The sequence below is a fragment of the Tachypleus tridentatus genome, chromosome 9, assembly GCF_004210375.1.
Source record: "Tachypleus tridentatus isolate NWPU-2018 chromosome 9, ASM421037v1, whole genome shotgun sequence".
NCBI classification, from domain to species: domain Eukaryota; kingdom Metazoa; phylum Arthropoda; class Merostomata; order Xiphosura; family Limulidae; genus Tachypleus; species Tachypleus tridentatus.
Window position 1 is genome coordinate 151,318,856 of NC_134833.1, and position 20,887 is coordinate 151,339,742.

The 20,887-nt window shown below is 33.6% G+C and overlaps 1 pseudogene across 1 annotated transcript in view; it reads right to left on the bottom strand.

Annotated features, from left to right (window-relative positions):
• Positions 1-220: 220 nt before the first annotated feature.
• The window catches only part of LOC143227525 (serine/threonine-protein phosphatase 4 regulatory subunit 4-like), a 50,641-nt pseudogene continuing 29,974 nt past the window's right edge, over positions 221-20,887 (bottom strand). Inside the window, exons 17-26 of the transcript XR_013015007.1 lie at positions 16,415-16,540; positions 15,358-15,525; positions 13,477-13,518; positions 10,748-10,834; positions 8,992-9,079; positions 8,542-8,676; positions 7,712-7,943; positions 5,994-6,613; positions 5,548-5,635; positions 221-2,214 (exon numbers count right to left, since the gene is read on the bottom strand). The product of XR_013015007.1 is annotated as a serine/threonine-protein phosphatase 4 regulatory subunit 4-like (transcript). The remainder of the gene's footprint in view (positions 2,215-5,547; positions 5,636-5,993; positions 6,614-7,711; positions 7,944-8,541; positions 8,677-8,991; positions 9,080-10,747; positions 10,835-13,476; positions 13,519-15,357; positions 15,526-16,414; positions 16,541-20,887) is intronic.

Sequence of the window (20,887 nt, forward strand, 5' to 3'; positions counted from 1 at the left end):
ATAATCTCTCTCTCTCTCTCTTATTAGGTTTATAATCTCTCTCTCTCTCTCTTATTAGGGTTTATAATCTCTCTCTCTTTACGGGTTTATTAGAGCTATAATCTCTCTCTCTTTTATTAGGTTTTATAAATCTCTCTCTCTCTCTCTCTTTACACAGGTTTATAATCTCTCTCTCTCTTGCTTTACAAATCTCTCTTATAATCTCTCTCTCTTTACTCTCTCTCTCTCTCTCTCTTTACAGGTTTACAAATCTCTCTCTCTCTCTCTCTTTACACAGGTTTACAAATCTCTCTCTCTCTCTCTTTACACAGGTTTACAAATCTCTCTCTCTCTCTCTCTCTCTCTCTTTACACAGGTTTACAAATCTCTCTCTCTCTCTCTCTTTACACAGGTTTATTGAAACACTATTTCATTATATTCAGGTTTGTCTTATGATCAGATTAAAACAAAAATTCGAGTGAATATGAAAATATGATAGGTAAACATTGAAAGTCATGCCTTAAATTGTTTTATCAGCATCAGTCACGAATGAAACAGAGGTTTTGAAGTTGTTTTTAACAATATTAAAACACAAATCCCAGTCTTAACAGTTCTACAGACAATATAAAATTGGATTTTTTAACCCACTATTCTTCTACACTGAATATATGTTGACAATATTATCATACTGTTTACTAAGATAATTATAAATTTGTTTGAAATACTTGCTGTATGCTGTCATTGCATTAAGCTTTGTAATATTTTCCATGGTTTACTAAAGACATTTCCATTTTGGTTACCATCTTTATATGGTTTTATAAACATTTAGTATTATATTTTTTAATAAACAAGTTCTCAACAAGAATTATAAATTATGTTGATGGTTTCAAATAATACAAAAATATTTCAAGCCTTCTTCCCAATGTCTTAACACAATAATTTGGTATAGTTAAAAAAAAACATTTTAATCTAGCAAATATATATTTACGCATTTACCTTTAGTAACAGTTAACAAAATCTTTATAAAATATTCACTAATTCACACTTTGAGACTACAACCTTTTAGAATGTATTAACAATAAACTTCTTAACTACACCTGCACACTGGTAACCAAGAGAACCCCTCAACTAGACTTACCATCATGAATTCTACCTACCTAAAGACCAAACTTATCAGTCGTTCTTGTAAATCCATAAAAAATGTTTCAAGCCTTTTCATTTCATGTTTGTAACAAAAGGACACTTCTACTACACTTATAAACAAAGTTATACAACACTTTACCCCAATATATACATAGCAGACGCTCAGATTCTCCATATCATACCCTCCCATTAATTGTTTATCATTGATTAATAACCTTTACTAATATTCTAGTATAACTTATACTATACAGGAATAGACTTTAAGATATACATGCACAAGTATTTATAATATGAACAATGAATGAAAACTTTGTTTTCATTCTGAGACAATTTCAAGTTCTACTTTTATAAAGCTGATATTACTACAGAATCAGATTTATTCAGCTAGTGTTAGGATACTAGAATCAGATTACTACAGTGTAACTTAATAGGTGTAAAAATCTTATAACAAGTAATTCAATATTTCTTGAATATTTAAAAGTCTCATTTCAAGATTTATACAGTAAATAAATAGCTGGGATAGATAAAATTAAAGTGAACTCACGAATATAATTAACCAGTCACATGCAGCTGCTCTAAACATGTGCATAATTTTTACGAGCCATACTGCATACGGCACGCTTGCATTCAACTGCCAGAGGTAGACCGTACGATAAAACGGCAAATGAGTAGTCAACGGGTTAATAATAAAACCTTCAGGTACTGAAATATCATGATATTTACATTTTGAATTTGTAACAAAAACAACAAGATGTACACGATATCCTTACATCACTTGAAAATACGTTTAAAATGCGACACAAAGGATGTGAGAAAATCAATATATTATGTTAAATGGAAATACTGGATTGTACAGAGACCCTTACAACAAATACTAACATACTAAAGGTGCCACAGCTTCTGCAGTACTCTCCATCTGCCCATTTTGTATTTGTTCCCAATATGGAAGTACCATTATGCATGAATACACACAAAACTTAACTTTATACCTATTTACACAAACAACCACCATTATTAAAGCTGCCATTCTACTTTGTACACAATGTTTCTGAAGACTTGAGTCATCAGGAGTACCCAGTGAAGGACTTGCGTCTGAAAAACATCGATTTAAACATTAAACACTACGCATGTAGCAGAAAGAAGAAAAATAACTTACACTAAACATCATAAAGGAGAAACACATACAACAATAGCAAACAGAGTAGACAGGTAAGGTGAGATAAAGAATGGGTAAATGTAACAGTAATTATCAGAAACATGATACATTACAATAGTTAGCACAAAGGCAAGACAGGAATAACAATAGTTAACTTGTTAATGTAAAACTGAGGGACATTATAAAACAGTTATACAACAATAGCAAACAGAGTAGACAGGTAAGGTGAGATAAAGAATGGGTAAATGTAACAGTAATTATCAGAAACATGATACATTACAATAGTTAGCACAAAGGCAAGACAGGAATAACAATAGTTAACTTGTTAATGTAAAACTGAGGGACATTATAAAACAGTTATACAACAATAGCAAACAGAGTAGACAGGTAAGGTGAGATAAAGAATGGGTAAATGTAACAGTAATTATCAGAAACATGATACATTACAATAGTTAGCACAAAGGCAAGACAGGAATAACAATAGTTAACTTGTTAATGTAAAACTGAGGGACATTATAAAACAGTTATACAACAATAGCAAACAGAGTAGACAGGTAAGGTGAGATAAAGAATGGGTAAATGTAACAGTAATTATCAGAAACATGATACATTACAATAGTTAGCACAAAGGCAAGACAGGAATAACAATAGTTAACTTGTTAATGTAAAACTGAGGGACATTATAAAACAGTTATACAACAATAGCAAACAGAGTAGACAGGTAAGGTGAGATAAATAATGGGTAAATGTACCAGTAATTATCAGAAACATGATACATTACAATAGTTAGCACAAAGGCAAGACAGGAATAACAATAGTTAACTTGTTAATGTAAAACTGAGGGACATTATAAAACAGTTATACAACAATAGCAAACAGAGTAGACAGGTAAGGTGAGATAAAGAATGGGTAAATGTACCAGTAATTATCAGAAACATGATACATTACAATAGTTAGCACAAAGGCAAGACAGGAATAACAATAGTTAACTTGTTAATGTAAAACTGAGGGACATTATAAAACAGTTAACAAAAATTTTAATTGAGCCAAATTTAACTCGTAGTTTTAGCAACTTAAATTCAAAAATGCTATTGAAGTCTGAGAATTACATTTTATGTTGTACCAATTTATAGAGTATACAAGAGCTAAATATCCATATTTTATTAATATACAAGTTCCTAATTTTATGAAGTAATACTTTAAAAAATTCTGAACTTCCTCTAGTGGAAAAATGTGACAACTCTAAGCATTGTCTCTTCTCTATTTTATTCGCTACCCCTTGTGAGAAATGTGAGAACTCTAAACATTGTCTCTTCTATTTTATTTGCCACCTCTTCTAATAAGTATGAAACTTAACATAAATTCTTACTATAAAATCCTTGCTTAGGTACCCCATAATATTTATATTCTTCAACCTAACTTCATTACAGGCCATAAAATACAAAAATCACACCCCTTTTGCCACACCCACCTACCACCTCCTCTCTCAGGATTTGTTAACAGTTCTCTCTTATGCTTGATACTATATCATGTATAACCAATAGGATTTTTGTTTTTCTAATTTTGTAGAAAGCTACACAAGGCAATCTGCACTACTTGTCCCTAATTTAGCAGTGAAAGAATACAGAGAAAGTAGCTAGTCATCACCATCCACTGCCAACACTTGGGCTACTGTTCCAACAGCTAAGAGTGGGATTGACTGTGATATTATAATGCCCCTATGGCTGAAAGGGCAAGTACATTTAGTGTGATGAGAATTTAAACCCATAACCCTCAGCTTGCAAGTCAAGTACCATAAGTACTTAGTCATACCAGGCCCAATCAACAGGAAGCCAAGGTTTTCATCTGTTAAAAGATGCATTACATTACATTGTTTTATGAACACAATTATCAGTTTCTCAGTTATAACAAGCTTTGTTCCAATAGGAAAGATAATAACTAGCTTGGATGAATTTGTAAAAGGTTTTTGTCATACACTTAGAAAGTCAGAAAAAATTGTGATAGTTGGGGGAAATTGTCTGCTTTTTGCATGTTAGTATTCCATGTTCTTTGGTTCTTTATTTGATTAAATAAAAATTATTCACTGTATTGCTACCATTAGTAGAAAAGTAGGGTTAAGTGTCATTGACAGTTGACAGCAAAAAAGAAAACCAGGGCAAGTTCTTAAAAATGCAAAATTGAGAATCTCCGAGATAGTTAACGTCAGATTAGGTAAAATAAATAATAATGACAAAAGTGCTTCATAAGGCACATATGCAAGTAGACTGTACTTTGAATAACTTGCAAGTAGTGTAATTCCATCACGTAACATACGTTCCACGTTCCCAAGTGATTTAAAACTTAAAACGACATGAATAGAAGTAGTTAATAGTTTAAAGAATGATGAAAAGAGCAATAAATACTTATATTTATGTAGAAATAGATGTATACTGTTACAGGTTTAAAGCTGCATAGGGTAAATGAACGAAGTTTCATGTTACAGTTTGAAATTAAAGAAAGAAAAACTAATTTAGATTTTTTTTAAATTTTTTTTGGTGGTTACGAGATCAGTCTAATTGACCAGCACTGTATAGAGTTGGGGTAGAGAGAATAATTAAAACAAAGTTTTACAGAAAAAAAGCATTTGAAATGGTTTTAGAGATTATGTAAATTATATTCAAGATTTTTGGAAGGATAATTTTTTTTTTAATCATAACATAAAAATTACTTCATACTCAAGACCAGTAATGATTTTTTGTGTATAGAAAAATTTGTGAAGTTCATTAAAAATTTACCATATTTTTAAAATACACATACTGCAGTAAAGTTACAAATACTTAATGTGTGTAAACGTGTATACGAACTTGACAGGACTAAGAGGTTTATGTTTAACATGACCATACAAAATTTTATGAAAAAAGAAAAAAATGCTTAAATTAACTAAAATTATTAATCAGATTGTCTAAAACTTATTTCTGGCATTAAAAAAAAGCAGAAAATAAGAAAAGAGGCATCAGTTCAAAACACACCAATAAACGTGCACCGACTAATGTACATTGATGAATGTACACTGACTAATGTATCTTGATGAATGTAAAAATCCTTAGAAAATTAAACATTCCTCTAAATCCATAAACAGCATAGTTTAAAAGTTAAACTACATATGGGTTATTTTGTAATAAAAATTAACAACTTACTTAATACAGAATTTTTTAAGTTATTTGAAAAGTATAAATCGTATTTATTCATACAGTAAGCTGAACAACATACGAGAAAATTATAATACTTACTTAACAGTGGACTTGGGGGTTGGAATTTTGCTACTGGACTGTAATGTTGCCAAGTTAGGATTTGGTGTTACTGGTCTCTTGGATGGCTCTGTAGTTAATAAAATGTATGCAAAAATTATCTTAATCTGCTTGGTGGTTTTCAATAATGTTTTATTCTCCGTAACAGTAGTTATAATTGAATGTAATGTGCTTTATATGCTGCAAGATCTAATATTCTTAAACATCTAAGTTGAACCTATTCTGATTTCTAAGTATTTATGCCTTAACATATTATAGACTTGTCAATAGAGTTATGCCACTAATGATTGACAATTGATTAACCAGGCATATTTTTACCCTGTGCCTAAATTTCAACGATACAGAAAGTTATTACTTCTGAGTCTTTAGTCTTGTTATTTTCATATTTCACTTTCATAATTATAAATTCACCGAAGTTAGAAACAAACCTAAACAACTAGCTGGGGTTTCACCCTGAGGATGTTTAGTAGACACGTTTTTGTTGTTACTCTGATGTTTAGATGGCACAGCTCCAGGGAGTCTTGATGAAAAGTTCTTATCTAAGTTGCTTCTTGTAGTTACGTTGTCAGATGAGTGACTTTTACTAAGACACATAATATTATTTTTCCCATTTACACTTTCAGAGGAAGGCTTCCTTCTGTGGTTTGCGATGCTGGTTCCCCCAACTACACTGTAACATGATGTACTCTTTGTGAGGACTGGTGGTGGAAGAAACTCGGTAGGCTGAGAAAGTGGGCAAAGTTTGTCCCATGTTTCAGATTGATGAGTGGCTTCAAGAGGTGATAGTAACATCTTTTCCATTGTTTCGGGCTGACTGGTGGGTGCGGGCAGAGAAGGAGGTAACAGCTTGTCCAGGTTTGTTGGCCGAGCATTAGGAGAAGGTAACTGTTTGTCTAGGTTTGTTGAATGACCAGTAAGAGAAGGTAATAACTGATCCAGTGTTATTGGCTGACCAGTGGGTGAGGGCAAAGGAGAAGGACAACGGTCACCTGCTGCAGTTTTCACCAGACCAAGATGTGGAGTTGGGATTCTTGTTCCAGCCTGACTCCTTAACAACATAAAGTTCATCAATTTTAGCAACAATAACATTTTGTTTAAAATATACACAGAACTACGTTTACTAACTTATTATTACTTGGTCATTCCAAACCACACTTGTTACAAAACTATAATTCTTTTGTTGCTATACAAATCATTGAAGATGTGATAAACTTACTATTATATATATATTTTAATATTGTTGAAACTGTATTGTTAGACTTCTGCCTGTTCCATAAAGTTGAGAAGATTCTTGAGTGTAAGAATCAACAATGTGTGTAAGTACATACTAAGGTACTGAAGGTATTTTTGTACATAGTGAAATTTCTAGAAACTCTCATCACACCTGTAAATGTAACCAACATGGTGTACCAAGAGACAGTACATATATTAATGGTTTGCAACAGTTGGTTATACTATAAACATCAGAAACTATATATGCAAATAAACACATATTACTCAGGAATTTCATTACAAAACATTTAACTTAGTGGATTTACATCAGACTTTAATATTTGTACAAAAACATTATACAACTTTATTGGTGGAAAAACTAAGTATGACCTGTAAACAAATGATATATACACACATTTCAAAAAAATGCAGAGCTAACTAGCTCCTCATTAAGAGAATTGTATAAATATCAACTCAAAATTAATTCTCTCACCATGAACCCTCTATAAAATATCCAGTTTCAGACAAGATAGAAGACCCAATATTGTTCGCAATAACCATTATGATAAACTGTATTGTTATTTTTACATTAAAATATATTTGTATTAACAAAGAAAACTGTGTATCAATCTTGTTGGCAAATATCATAAATTTGACACATATTAGCATTTAGCTAGATACTAGATTTTTCTTTAAATTGTAAGAGTGACTTTATTCTTTGCATATTACAATTTGAAACAGCCTGAAACAGAGTTAAATGATAATTTGAAATGTTACTCAATGTTTGGTGTTATTTTACAAACATGATGTTGTTTGTAACAATGACGTTGTGACAATGTACTCCAACATCTATTATGTGAATTACAAATTAACATTACATTTTAATAAAATAAATTCAGAGAACATTAGTTACTCTACGGAGACAAATGTTTACCTGGTATTGGTTAAAGCTACAGCCTTTCTGCTAGGGATGGGAGTACGTGGGTCTGGATGAACCTGTGGCCCAGCCTTCTTCCTCCCATCAAAAGAATTGGCAGGAGAACTGAGCCCTTTTGATAAACTGCTCTTTAGATTAGCTTCTTTCTCTGATCTCCGAGAGACTAGATTAGACACTTCAAATCCTGAAGATTTTCTTCTCTGTTGAATGAGAGATCTTCCTGCTGAGCCTATAAAACAAAAGCCAATGATATAGGTTAAAAACTTTGACAACAGAAGCAACAACAATAGATAAAACTTTTGTATAACAAAACAATGTAAAGTGCAGCATTTAACAAAATATTAGATTAGTGTTTTCTTATAGCAAAGCTATCTGCCATGTCCACTGAGGGAAATCAAACCCCTGATTTTAGCATTGTAAATCTGTAGACTTACCACTGTCCCAGCAGGGGACAATTACATTGTGTATAACATTTTAAACTGAACTGACAATGTAGATAGTGTATCCCATAAAGAATATTTGTCCATAATATCTACCAAAAGACTAATTAGTATGATTCCTTACAATATTTTCTGAATATAAACCTCTACAACAGTTCCAAACCAGAGTGAGTATTAGATCCAATAGTATACTAAATCCTACAAATTAGTCAACGATAAGGTACAATAATAATATACATATCAAGGTAAAAGAAACCTTTAAAAATGCCAAAACACAAAAGTACCAACAACGTGAAAAAACCTTTATGATGGCTCGGGTCAACTTAGGAGGTTATCCAAAATAGTCTTGACCCACTTGATGGAAATATTTAGAAACTAATGACTTACTTCTCTTCACTCTTGTTGTTACTAGACTAGATGGAACAGAAGCAACAGTTCTGGGTGGAGACAATGACCTGTACACTCGAGGCTGTTGACTTTCACTTTCATCTTGAACACCCGAGATTCTAGAGATAGGCTTTTCTGAAAGACAAAATATATACACAGATTTTTGTGACTTCTAAAAGTTATATATAAATGTGCTACAAAGACATAACTACAAAAAACAAATCTTAAACGACTATATTATGCTTAATATTTAACACTACAGTTTATCTAACAAATTTCAAAATAAACACCTTGTTTATGAAATAATGGTCTTGAGGAGAGCTGATTAACGTTTTTATCAAAAGAACAATGATTCCAAGACCAACAAACTGTACAACAATTACCGAGTCAAACAATAATTATACAAGGACTTTGGAAATAATGTTAACTATAAAGACTCCAGGTAAATACCTTTCCGAACAGGAATCTTTCCCTTCCTCGTCAGACTTCCAGGGCAAGATTTTGAACTGAAAGAGTATTCTTTTCTATGTTTATCTTCCTATAAAAAAAAAAACACGTAAAATAAAAATTTAATAAATGTAAAATGAACTTCTGGTTTTATTTACCAACAACTTCCTTTTTTTTTTAAATCCTGAAATAATTTTTAACAATTATTTAGTAAAGTTACCAATTTCCAAGGTCATCCTACAAAGTTCTGTAATATTTTTGCTGAAACTAAATCAAAAGTTTATAGTCACTAATAACATTACCTTAGGGGTTAAATTTCATAAATATTTGTACAAGAAAGAACAATCACTTATGTTTGTTTATTACTTTCAAAATTTGAATATAATATTCTTACTTTTCCTAACACTTACTTTGGTAATCTGAAAACACATTAGAAATTAAGATCTCCTGAACTATCTAGACACCCAGCTAGTTGAATCTGACACTCTGAATACAGTAGACACTCTGAATAGGACATATTGTCAGTCAGTAAATAAATAGTCTCATCAACAATTATACAGATAATCAAACTGGCACCCATTATCTAATTCATGACTTATTTATAGGATCCATCAATTACTTTGTATAGAGAGGCACCAGTTTTAATGATGCACATAATTCTGTGCATCTAGAGCACTGGAACAAGACAAATGTTGCATAAATCACCCAGATAACTTCCCCTTATCAAATATAGTTCCAAACAAAATGATTGAAAACTGGCACACACAGACTAAAGACAAAATTGTCTAGATACAACTTTAGTGATGGTCATTCTCAGAAAAAGTCAGAAACTGTTCCTGTCCTGCTTGGCTCCAACTTTACTAAAAAACTGTCAGAAACCGTTCCTGTCCTGCTTGGCTCCAACTTTACTAAAAAACTGTCAGAAACCGTTCCTGTCCTGCTTGGCTCCAACTTTACTAAAAAACAGTCAGAAACCGTTCCTGTCCTGCTTGGCTCCAACTTTACTAAAAAACAGTCAGAAACCGTTCCTGTCCTGCTTGGCTCCTACTTTACTAAAAAACAGTCAGAAACCGTTCCTGTCCTGCTTGGCTCCTACTTTACTAAAAAACAGTCAGAAACCGTTCCTGTCCTGCTTGGCTCCTACTTTACTAAAAAACAGTCAAACCGTTCCTGTCCTGCTTGGCTCCAACTTTACTAAAACTGTCCAACTGTTCCTGTCCTGCTTGGCTCCTACTTTACTAAAACCGTCAGACTGTTCCTGTCCTGCTTGGCTCCAACTTTACTAAAACTGTCCAACTGTTCCTGTCCTGCTTGGCTCCTACTTTACTAAAACCGTCAGACTGTTCCTGTCCTGCTTGGCTCCTACTTTACTAAAACCGTCAGACTGTTCCTGTCCTGCTTGGCTCCTACTTTACTAAAACCGTCAGACTGTTCCTGTCCTGCTTGGCTCCTACTTTACTAAAACCGTCAGACTGTTCCTGTCCTGTTTGGCTCCTACTTTACTAAAACCGTCAGACTGTTCCTGTCCTGCTTGGCTCCTACTTTACTAAAACTGTCAAACTGTTCCTGTCCTGCTTGGCTCCAACTTTACTCAATTATACAAAACAACTGTTTGGACACAGAAAATAAATTATTAATGAAATTTACTGTTGTGGAGATTTCTCTATATGAAAAATTATCCAGTGTTCATGTGGATTATTGATGGCCAAATTTAAGAGTTTTTACTGTGGTTAAGTTTGATAAAATAACAGAAGCTCACAAGCTCTAGTAACTTCCTCTCTTCTTCTTCTTTTCGTAAATCTTCAAAATCCACCTCTGGTTCGGCAAACGAAGATCGCTGAGAACCCTAAAGGATCACAACAGCAAAAGAACTCATAAATTGCTTAGAAAGTAATATTTCTTGAATTAAAGTTTATAATTTGAAAATGAAAGAACAACATGAACAAGGTAATAAAGATTCCTTTTCTTTTCTCAATGAACTGAGAAAATGCAGATGTTTAGAAGCATCACTGAGGAGTTTCAAGTCTTTGAAATCTTACTTGAACATTTATTTCTTGCTTCACATTCAACACTAGATAAACATAACCAGCTGCAACATAAATGCAAAGTAATTTACATAGATAATCATAACTTGAATTATAAGTTTAATTTTGAGAGGATAATCTTAATATAATAGTTAATCAGTCTTTTGGGCTATCCAAATGGTGTGCTGTTGTTAGGGGCAGGGCAAATATTAAATACAAATCTATAGATTGTATAATTTCATTGTATGTCAAAGTGACGTTAGGCCACATTTGGAGTATTGTATTCCATTTTGGGTTTCTTTACCTAAAGAATTACAATGACTTATCAGAAAGAATTTAGAAAAGTGCTATCAGGATGATGCCTAGTAGTAAGTAGGCTGTCACTTGAAGACAGGATAATATCTGTAAAAATTGAAGAGATGGAGGGGAATCCAATTCACATGTTTAAGATTGTTAAGGGAATTGATGGAACGAGTTTGGTCAATTTGACCGACCGTGTTTAGTCTTTAAAGATTTAATATTACTAACTTTTAATAGTGTGTATACCTTCACGATATTTGGTAGCCTTTCAGTAAACACTATAAGCCTTGCACATACAAAAACATATTCTCAGCAAAGTATTTTTAATAAAGTAAGAGAAGATTTGTCCATGAATATATTGAGTATTTATTTTGGATGGTCTGTGTGCAAAGTGATTTTCATGTTAAAATTTAAAACACTGTTCTTTCCCTCAACAATCTCAAATTTCATTAGACTCTAAAAACCTCCTAAATATTTCAAATGTCTGTTTCCAGTAAAAGTGCTACTTTTTCTCTACCCTAACTTTAAACAAGGTTGGTCAATTTGACTGACTTTGTGACCACAAAAATAAATCTAACTTACCTTCCTTTTCTTTCAAGGACTTCAAATATAGCATGAAACTATGTACACATTTTTTCAAGTAGCTTTAAACACACAACAATAAACATTTATTTATAATTACATTATATTGGTTCATTGCCCTTTTGAACCATGTCTAACTAGTATTTGAACCATTATAAGTTGAAAATCACTTGAGGAAGGTGCAGCTCATGTTATGTTATCAAATTAAATTACTCGTCAGATACTTCGACTTGCTCACTTTCATGCCTCATGAAATATTTATTATATTATTATCGTTGTTGTTGTTTATTTTACCCTTTCACCCTAGTATTCTTTACACTTGCTCTTGACTATGAATGACACTGGACCCTATTTTTTTAGGAGTAATGATAGTAGTGTGTTAATTAATTTTAATTTAATTAAATAAAACAAAATAATAACATGCAAAAGCAGACAATTTCCTCTAACAATTACAGTTTTTCTGGCTTTCTTATGACAAGAACCATTACAAATTCATCCAAGCTAGCCATTGGATTACTGTGGGAACAAAAGTGAAACTATCTATTCTGTGTTTCAAACACAATGTTATACATTATGTCATTTGACAAATATAAACCTTACTTTCGATTGGTTATGGATAACATAATTAAATGTAAGCGAAAACTTAATTTCTGAAAGGGGATATGGCAGGAGGTGTCTGATTTTCTGTTTGATAACCCTGAAACCAAATAAAGTTAAAGGCCATGAAAATTATGGTTTGTCTGAGGAATGATGGTTTTATAGTGTGTAATTTATGTTTCATGTCATAGTTTCTGGGAGGGGTGAATAAAATAGACATGAGCAGACACCTAGAGAAAATGTGTCGTGTTACACCACGAGAAATTCAGGTGTTTTTTTTTTTTAAAACATTGCCTTATACAATTAAGAACTTAAAACTTGTACACTGTTAAAAAATGGATTACTATTTACTATACTAATTGGTACGCATAAAGAAAAAGTAGTTTACTAATATTTTGAATGTGAGACACTGAAACCTTGTATCATGCACAGTGAAGGTTTGTTTGGCTTGTTTTTTAATTTTGCACAAAGCTACTTGAGGGCTATCTGCGCTAGCTGTCCCTAATTTAGTAGTGTAAGACTAGAGGGAAGGCAGCTAGTCATCACCACCCACCACCAACTCTTTGGCTACTCTTCTTACCAACAAATAGTTGGATTGACAGTTACATTATAATGTCCCCATGGCTGAAAAGGCAAGCATGTTTGGTATGATGGGGATTTGAACCCATGACCCTCAGATTAGGAGTCGAGTGCCTTAACCACCTGGCCATGCTGGTGCGAACACAGTAAAGGATATTTGAGGCAAGAGGGTTAAATGATTTTAAAAATAGGTGTCACTAGTATAAAAAAAAAGAGAATAATATTTGAAATAACTAACATTAATTAAACTATCAAACAAATTTTTATCCTTTTGATTAAGTATTTTGGTAAGATTTACTAAAGATTGTACCTGTAAAATCTGTCACATGTAGATGCATTTTACAACATAAAATTATTTCCATCACGTTTCTACAAAAATAGAACAAAACACTGAAGATTTACTTACTGGTTCCATAGATACTTCAATTTTGTCTAGTTCTTCAATAGCCTGAAATTTTCAAACAAATTAAAATTTAAAAAATATGCATAAAAATTTTAAACTAATAAATATCACTGATCAATAGTATTCTCTCCAGGATGTTTAGTCTGTAATGGAATATAAAGTTTATTTAAAATCTTTATACGTTTTATGAAATAGAAAAATAGAATTACACTATGTAACAAATTTTTTACTTTTTCTTGTTCCTGGACAGAAAGTGTTATTTTCCAATTGTTTATGCCTAAAGTAAATGGAAAATACCTATTTTTCCCTTCAAACTTTGCTTTTGTGACCTGGATAATGAAATTTTCAAATTTACCCATTTTCCAGAACATTCCAGGTAGATTCAGTGCTGAGTAGCTGATAGAGAATTTTCTCACAATTAGAGGAATCTTCAAGAACTTTCTAGAATGTTATAGAAACCTCAAAGCTCCATAATGGGAATAAGTGTCCGTCTCTTCCCCTGGATCATTCAGTGCACCTCAAAGAGGAATACAACAGCATCAAGACCTTGCTAGAAGTACGATGAGTATGGTTGGAAGGTTATCAGAGTCTTCAGAATGTTGGCATTCCTGATGGGTCTCCAAGGAGGCTTTACCAAGGTTCCTTGTTATCTTGGCCTTTGGAATAGCAGGAATACTGCACACTACAATAGGAAGCACTGGCCACAATGGACCAAGTTCTCTGTAGGGAGATAATGTGGTCCACTAGTGGACTTCCAGAAGATGTTGTTCCCACCATTGCACATAAAATTGGGTCTTATGAAACAATTTGTCACAGCTCTTGATAAGGCATTTGCAGCCTTCAAGTACCTTCAAAACTTCTTCCATAAGCTGTCTGAGGCAAAGGTCAAAGCTGGTGTCTTCATTGGACCACAAAGAAAGAAGATCCTGGAGTGCATAGAAGTCCTCAAGAAGCTCAGTTGGAAGGGAAAAAAATTGGGGCATCTTTGTCACAGTGGTGTGGGACTTCTTGGGCAATCATGAAGCTGAAAATTGTGTGGAACTGGTTGAGGCTCTGGTAAGAACTATGGCAAAATAGGCTGCAGGATGTTCCTGAAAGTCCATATCCTTGAAGCTCATCTTGATAACTTCAAGGATAACATGGGAGCACACTCAGGAGAAGCAAGGCAAGTGCTTCCACCAAGATATACTGGACTTTGAACACCACTGCCAAGGAGCTTATAACAAAAACATGATGGGAGACTATATTTGGGGTCTGATATGTGAAAGTGGTTTACAATACAGTCACAAATCTTGAAAAACTACTCATTAAAAGTCATTTTTTGTTCATTTTTCTACAACTTTACTATAAATAGATGTAAATCTTGATTCATATAGTTTCATTCAGACCTTATGTAATTGAAAATGTGCAAGTTTGCCTGTTTTTACATATAAAATAGGTTAATTTCTAAATTTCATTATCCAGATCATAAAAGCAAAGTTTGAAGGGAATAATGGCCATTTTCTGTACTTTTGAAGCATAAGCAATTAAGAAATAACACATACTATCCAGGAACAAAATTTGTGTTACATATATAGTGTTATTTATAACTTTACGCACTTCAAGATCAGCACAGCAAAAGTCAGATAAATTTGGCCATAAGAAAATAATTCAATGTAGTAAACCTAAAATAAAAAGCCCAGAAAAGTTCTTTGACTGTTTTTGATATACAAATGACAAAATATAAAACTTTAAAGCTAGGAAATTTGATAAAAAAGTGTTTTTTCAAAAGGATCAGGTTATAGGGTGTGTGTTTTTTTCATTCATACATAAATTTTAGGCTAATTAAAACTTAATTCCTAAGTTACTTATTGCCATGGATTAAATAAACATTTCATGACTTACAAGCCCTACAGCTGCCATTACGTCTCTGTCTTTCTCACTGGTCATTAGCCTACTCACACACGACTCTAACTCCTGAAGTAAGGGACCATCTACAGGAAGCATTATGAGAGATTTTAACTGAGGAAAAACAGAGCAGAGTCGCAGTCGAATGTTCGGGAACTGGATCACCTGGTAAACGTATGGTTATGGGTTAAAGATATCACACACTAACTATAGGAAGTTCATGTAGCTTCAAGGAAAGAGATGTTTCAAACAGATATCGTGCATTGACATCCAATGATATCACGTGTTTTATTGAAAATGAAGGGACATATTACTCTACATTAAACTTGTGTTTATGAAACACCAATGCTCCCATTAACCATAAAAAACAGGAATGTTGTAGGTAGCAAAATCAACTGACGATGGCCACTGATTAAGGGTTAAAGTTATACTGAATGTTTCATGAGAACAGACTTTTGATGTATCATTTTTTTTCATATTAAATCATGAGAATGGTAAAACTGAGGTACAAAAATGATAAAACATTTCACAGCCATCCACACACCACCCCATTTTTAAGGTTTTAATTAAATTTAGGGTGTAGGACAACCTGTACGGACCGAGAGGTACTTTTTTTTTTTGTTCTTCACTGTAATGTTTTATATACAGAATAACCAAAGTTTGCTTTTTATTAAAACAGTTCACTCACGTGAGCAAACTGTATTCTGATCACACACCTTGAATCAGTCATTATGTTAAAAGATAAGTACTTTCTCACAAACAAGATGTTCTGTTTCATGTTTTATATGACCCAGTTATAAGGTAAACTTCTTTTGACCAACTTTACAAAACATACATAAAATCAATTTTCAACCCAAACTTCATCTTCAGCTAAATAAAGTCAAAAGCAAAAACTAAAGATAGTTAAAAATAGGGAAGCAGGTCACGAACCAATTTTATACAAGTTTCAATAAAGGCCAGAAAAATAGTGTAAAAATTCAGTTATTGTAAGTGTTTACATACTAGTCTTAGCCATGACTAAAGTATTCTGCAATAATTATGAGAAGATACATACATGCTAGCCCTAATAATGGCCTAAAGAAGTACTGTTTGAAGAAGGTTTTAGAGAAGAGATCCATGACTAGTTGACACACTGATATATACAACATTCTGCTGCGGCAACTTCTTCCATGACAAAGATCTTAAAAAAAACAGTCATGATAATTAAATTAAGAAAATATATGACAAAAAAATACAAAAACTTTACAACCCAGACAAACTGATAGCAAAATGACGGTCTTTTCAAAGGGATCAGGTTACAGGAATTTTTTGCCTTCATTTGAACTTTTGAACCCATGTGTTTTGCTACCATACTGATTACAAAATAAATGCTCTCTCTGTTATAAGGAAATATTTTATCTGTGACTGGCATGCAGCTATTCATGTTTCAATACAGAGAAGGTTGCAGGATTGAGTGAGAGGCAACACTCGTAGTTTAACATGATCGTATTAAATTAAATCTTTTTGCTCGTTTTAAGGATGAAGCATGTGATTAAACACACAGCTTAGAAAAAGAACAATGTGATATAGATCATAACAGTATAACATCTTGCACATTAAAAAATTAGGATTATAGCGTCATAAACTTAAACAATACAGACATTGTTAAGAGTTGTAGACCCAAATCACAATTGTTTTGACTTGAGACTCAAAACTGACTTGTTAACAATCCAAGTAAAACAAATGCACTCTTGAATTTTCTTGCAACAAACCTTCCCAAATGAATATTGCAGACATACTGTGTTGTTTACATAACCTCCAAAGTACACGAGTCTAGGATAGTAACAAATTACTGCATGTACCTGCAAACATTTACAATCTCAGTATCAGACGAAAGAAAGGATGAAAATGGTAGTGCTCACAGCACATGTGGCCAGTGTGCACAAACTCAGCTGCTCACAGCACTAGTGGTCAGTGTGCACAAACTCAGCTGCTCACAGCACTAGTGGTCAGTATGCACAAACTCAGCTGCTCACAGCACATGTGGTCAGTATGCACAAGTTATGAAATAGATCTTAAGTTTCATTACTTCTTAGAGGGGGTGGTAAATAAAGTGAAGAGGGGATGCCGATAAAAAGGTAACATTTCTTACACAAGGGAAAACAAGATTTGTTTTTAAGTAATGCCTTATGAAACTAAGAACTTCAAACCTACATATTGTTAAAATATGGATTATAATCCATGATTATATGCTATACTAATTGATATAAGTGGTAGTTATACCAATAGTTTAATTAATTGTTAAATTTGATGAGGAAGAATCAACTTCATAGACAATAAGTCGAGACAGATTGATCGGATAATAAAAAAAAATATTATAAATGTACACATTTTGATTAGATTGTTATCCACAGGCACAAGTAATTTACAAAAATACATGGAAGAAAGACGTCACATGATATCACAGTCAAGTATAGGTATATTGGCATGTCAACACGTTGGTTTAAGTAAGGACTGATTTATTCATCAAGATGGCTTCCTCTGTTGATTGGTTTTTTGTTTAAAATTAGTGGTTTCTATACACATTGGTTTTTTTGAGTTGCAAGTGGCAGTAAAAATTCCTTTTTTAAAAATTATATTCACTAAATCTCGTTTGCATTTTTTTTCCAGTTTTTCTGATATAATTCTGGACAGTTGTTGCACATCATTTTGTAAGTGAAGTTAATATTGTGCAATTCTATGTAATTTTTTATTTAATAAAGACATTAGTTTAGGGCAAAGTTTTTTAGTGAATTTAAATGAAAAAGAATTTTACATTTGATGGCAAGTTTTCTCCAAATGTTAATTGCTTTGGAACTGATGTTAGGGATAAATGGTAAACTGCAGTGTAATGTGGTATTATGTGTGCCTGTGGCATATTAAGGTTATTTTCCTGGTGGTCCTGTGGAAATGTTTCAACAATGGTTACTGGAAATTTGTTGGTGTGAATGAAGAATACATTAATGAAGAAACCAACTTTTTGGTTAGTCAACCAGAGCAACCTCTACAGATCGCTTCTGTGAGCTAGAAGAATGTTACCTGTTCCCACCTCTGACTCTCCCATTAAATAATTGTGCACCCTCACAGAGCAAAGCTTAGTGACAATATGCCATCTCAGTGTAAAGTCCTAAAGTGTAACAGTTTGTACAGAAGTTATATCCTCTGATTGCCTTCTTCTAGTAAGTGATATCACACACTTTGGAGATATTAAGCATGTGTAACAGACAGTCTTTGAACTCGCAAGTGCAATCAACATCACCAGGGATAAATGCACAAGATTAAACATGCAGTGCAGTAAATAATGTGCACATGTCATTGTCTAGAGGAATCCAAATACAGAGATGAGAGTATGGAGTGTTCATGGAGCAATGAAAACGTCCACAAATTGTGAAAAGATGAAGACTTGAACTGTTGAAGTTGAGTCTAACACCAGTTCTCATACACGTAAATCACAAGCTCAAACGAAGAGCACACACAGTACAAGCACACTGCTAGGAGACCTTATAGTGGTCCAGAATAAAAAGGTAGTTTGTACTTCTCTTGTACAGTACAAGCACACTGCTAGGAGACCTTATAGTGTAGTTGGTCCAGAATAAAAAGGTAGTTTGTACTTCTCTTGTACAGTACAAGCACACTGCTAGGAGACCTTATAGTGGTCCAGAATAAAAAGGTAGTTTGTACTTCTCTTGTACAGTACAAGCACACTGCTAGGAGACCTTATAGTGTAGTTGGTCCAGAATAAAAAGGTAGTTTGTACTTCTCTTGTACAGTACAAGCACACTGCTAGGAGACCTTATAGTGTAGTTGGTCCAGAAAAAAAGGTAGTTTGTACTTCTCTTGTACAGTACAAGCACACTGCTAGGAGACCTTATAGTGGTCCAGAATAAAAAGGTAGTTTGTACTTCTCTTGTACAGTACAAGCACACTGCTAGGAGACCTTATAGTGGTCCAGAATAAAAAGGTAGTTTGTACTTCTCTTGTACAGTACAAGCACACTGCTAGGAGACCTTATAGTGTAGTTGGTCCAGAATAAAAAGGTAGTTTGTACTTCTCTTGTACAGTACAAGCACACTGCTAGGAGATCTTATAGTGTAGTTGGTCCAGAATAAAAAGGTAGTTTGTACTTCTCTTGTACAGTACAAGCACACTGCTAGGAGACCTTATAGTGTAGTTGGTCCAGAATAAAAAGGTAGTTTGTACTTCTCTTGTACAGTACAAGCACACTGCTAGGAGATCTTATAGTGTAGTTGGTCCAGAATAAAAAGGTAGTTTGTACTTCTCTTGTACAGTACAAGCACACTGCTAGGAGACCTTATAGTGGTCCAGAATAAAAAGGTAGTTTGTACTTCTCTTGTACAGTACAAGCACACTGCTAGGAGACCTTATAGTGGTCCAGAATAAAAAGGTAGTTTGTACTTCTCTTGTACAGGACAAGCACACTGCTAGGAGACCTTATAGTGGTCCAGAATAAAAAGGTAGTTTGTACTTCTCTTGTACAGTACAAGCACACTGCTAGGAGACCTTATAGTGGTCCAGAATAAAAGGTAGTTTGTACTTCTCTTGTACAGTACAAGCACACTGCTAGGAGACCTTATAGTGGTCCAGAATAAAAGGTAGTTTGTACTTCTCTTGTACAGTACAAGCACACTGCTAGGAGACCTTATAGTGTAGTTGGTCCAGAATAAAAGGTAGTTTGTACTTCTCTTGTACAGTACAAGCACACTGCTAGGAGACCTTATAGTGTAGTTGGTCCAGAATAAAAGGTAGTTTGTACTTCTCTTGTACAGTACAAGCACACTGCTAGGAGACCTTATAGTGGTCCAGAATAAAAGGTAGTTTGTACTTCTCTTGTACAGTACAAGCACACTGCTAGGAGACCTTATAGTGGTCCAGAATAAAAGGTAGTTTGTACTTCTCTTGTACAGTACAAGCACACTGCTAGGAGACCTTATAGTGGTCCAGAATAAAAAAGGTAGTTTGTACTTCTCTTGTACAGTACAAGCACACTGCTAGGAGACCTTATAGTGGTCCAGAATAAAAGGTAGTTTGTACTTCTCTTGTACAGTACAAGCACACTGCTAGGAGACCTTATAGTGGTCCAGAATAAAAGGTAGTTTGTACTTCTCTTGTACAGTACAAGCACACTGCTAGGAGACCTTATAGTGGTCCAGAATAAAAAGGTAGTTTGTACTTCTCTTGTACAGTACAAGCACACTGCTAGGAGACCTTATAGTGGTCCAGAATAAAAAGGTAGTTTGTACTTCTCTTGTACAGTACAAGCACACTGCTAGGAGACCTTATAGTGGTCCAGAATAAAAAGGTAGTTTGTACTTCTCTTGTACAGTACAAGCACACTGCTAGGAGATCTTATAGTGTAGTTGGTCCAGAATAAAAAGGTAGTTTGTACTTCTCTTGTACAGTACAAGCACACTGCTAGGAGATCTTATAGTGTAGTTGGTCCAGAATAAAAAGGTAGTTTGTACTTCTCTTGTACAGTACAAGCACACTG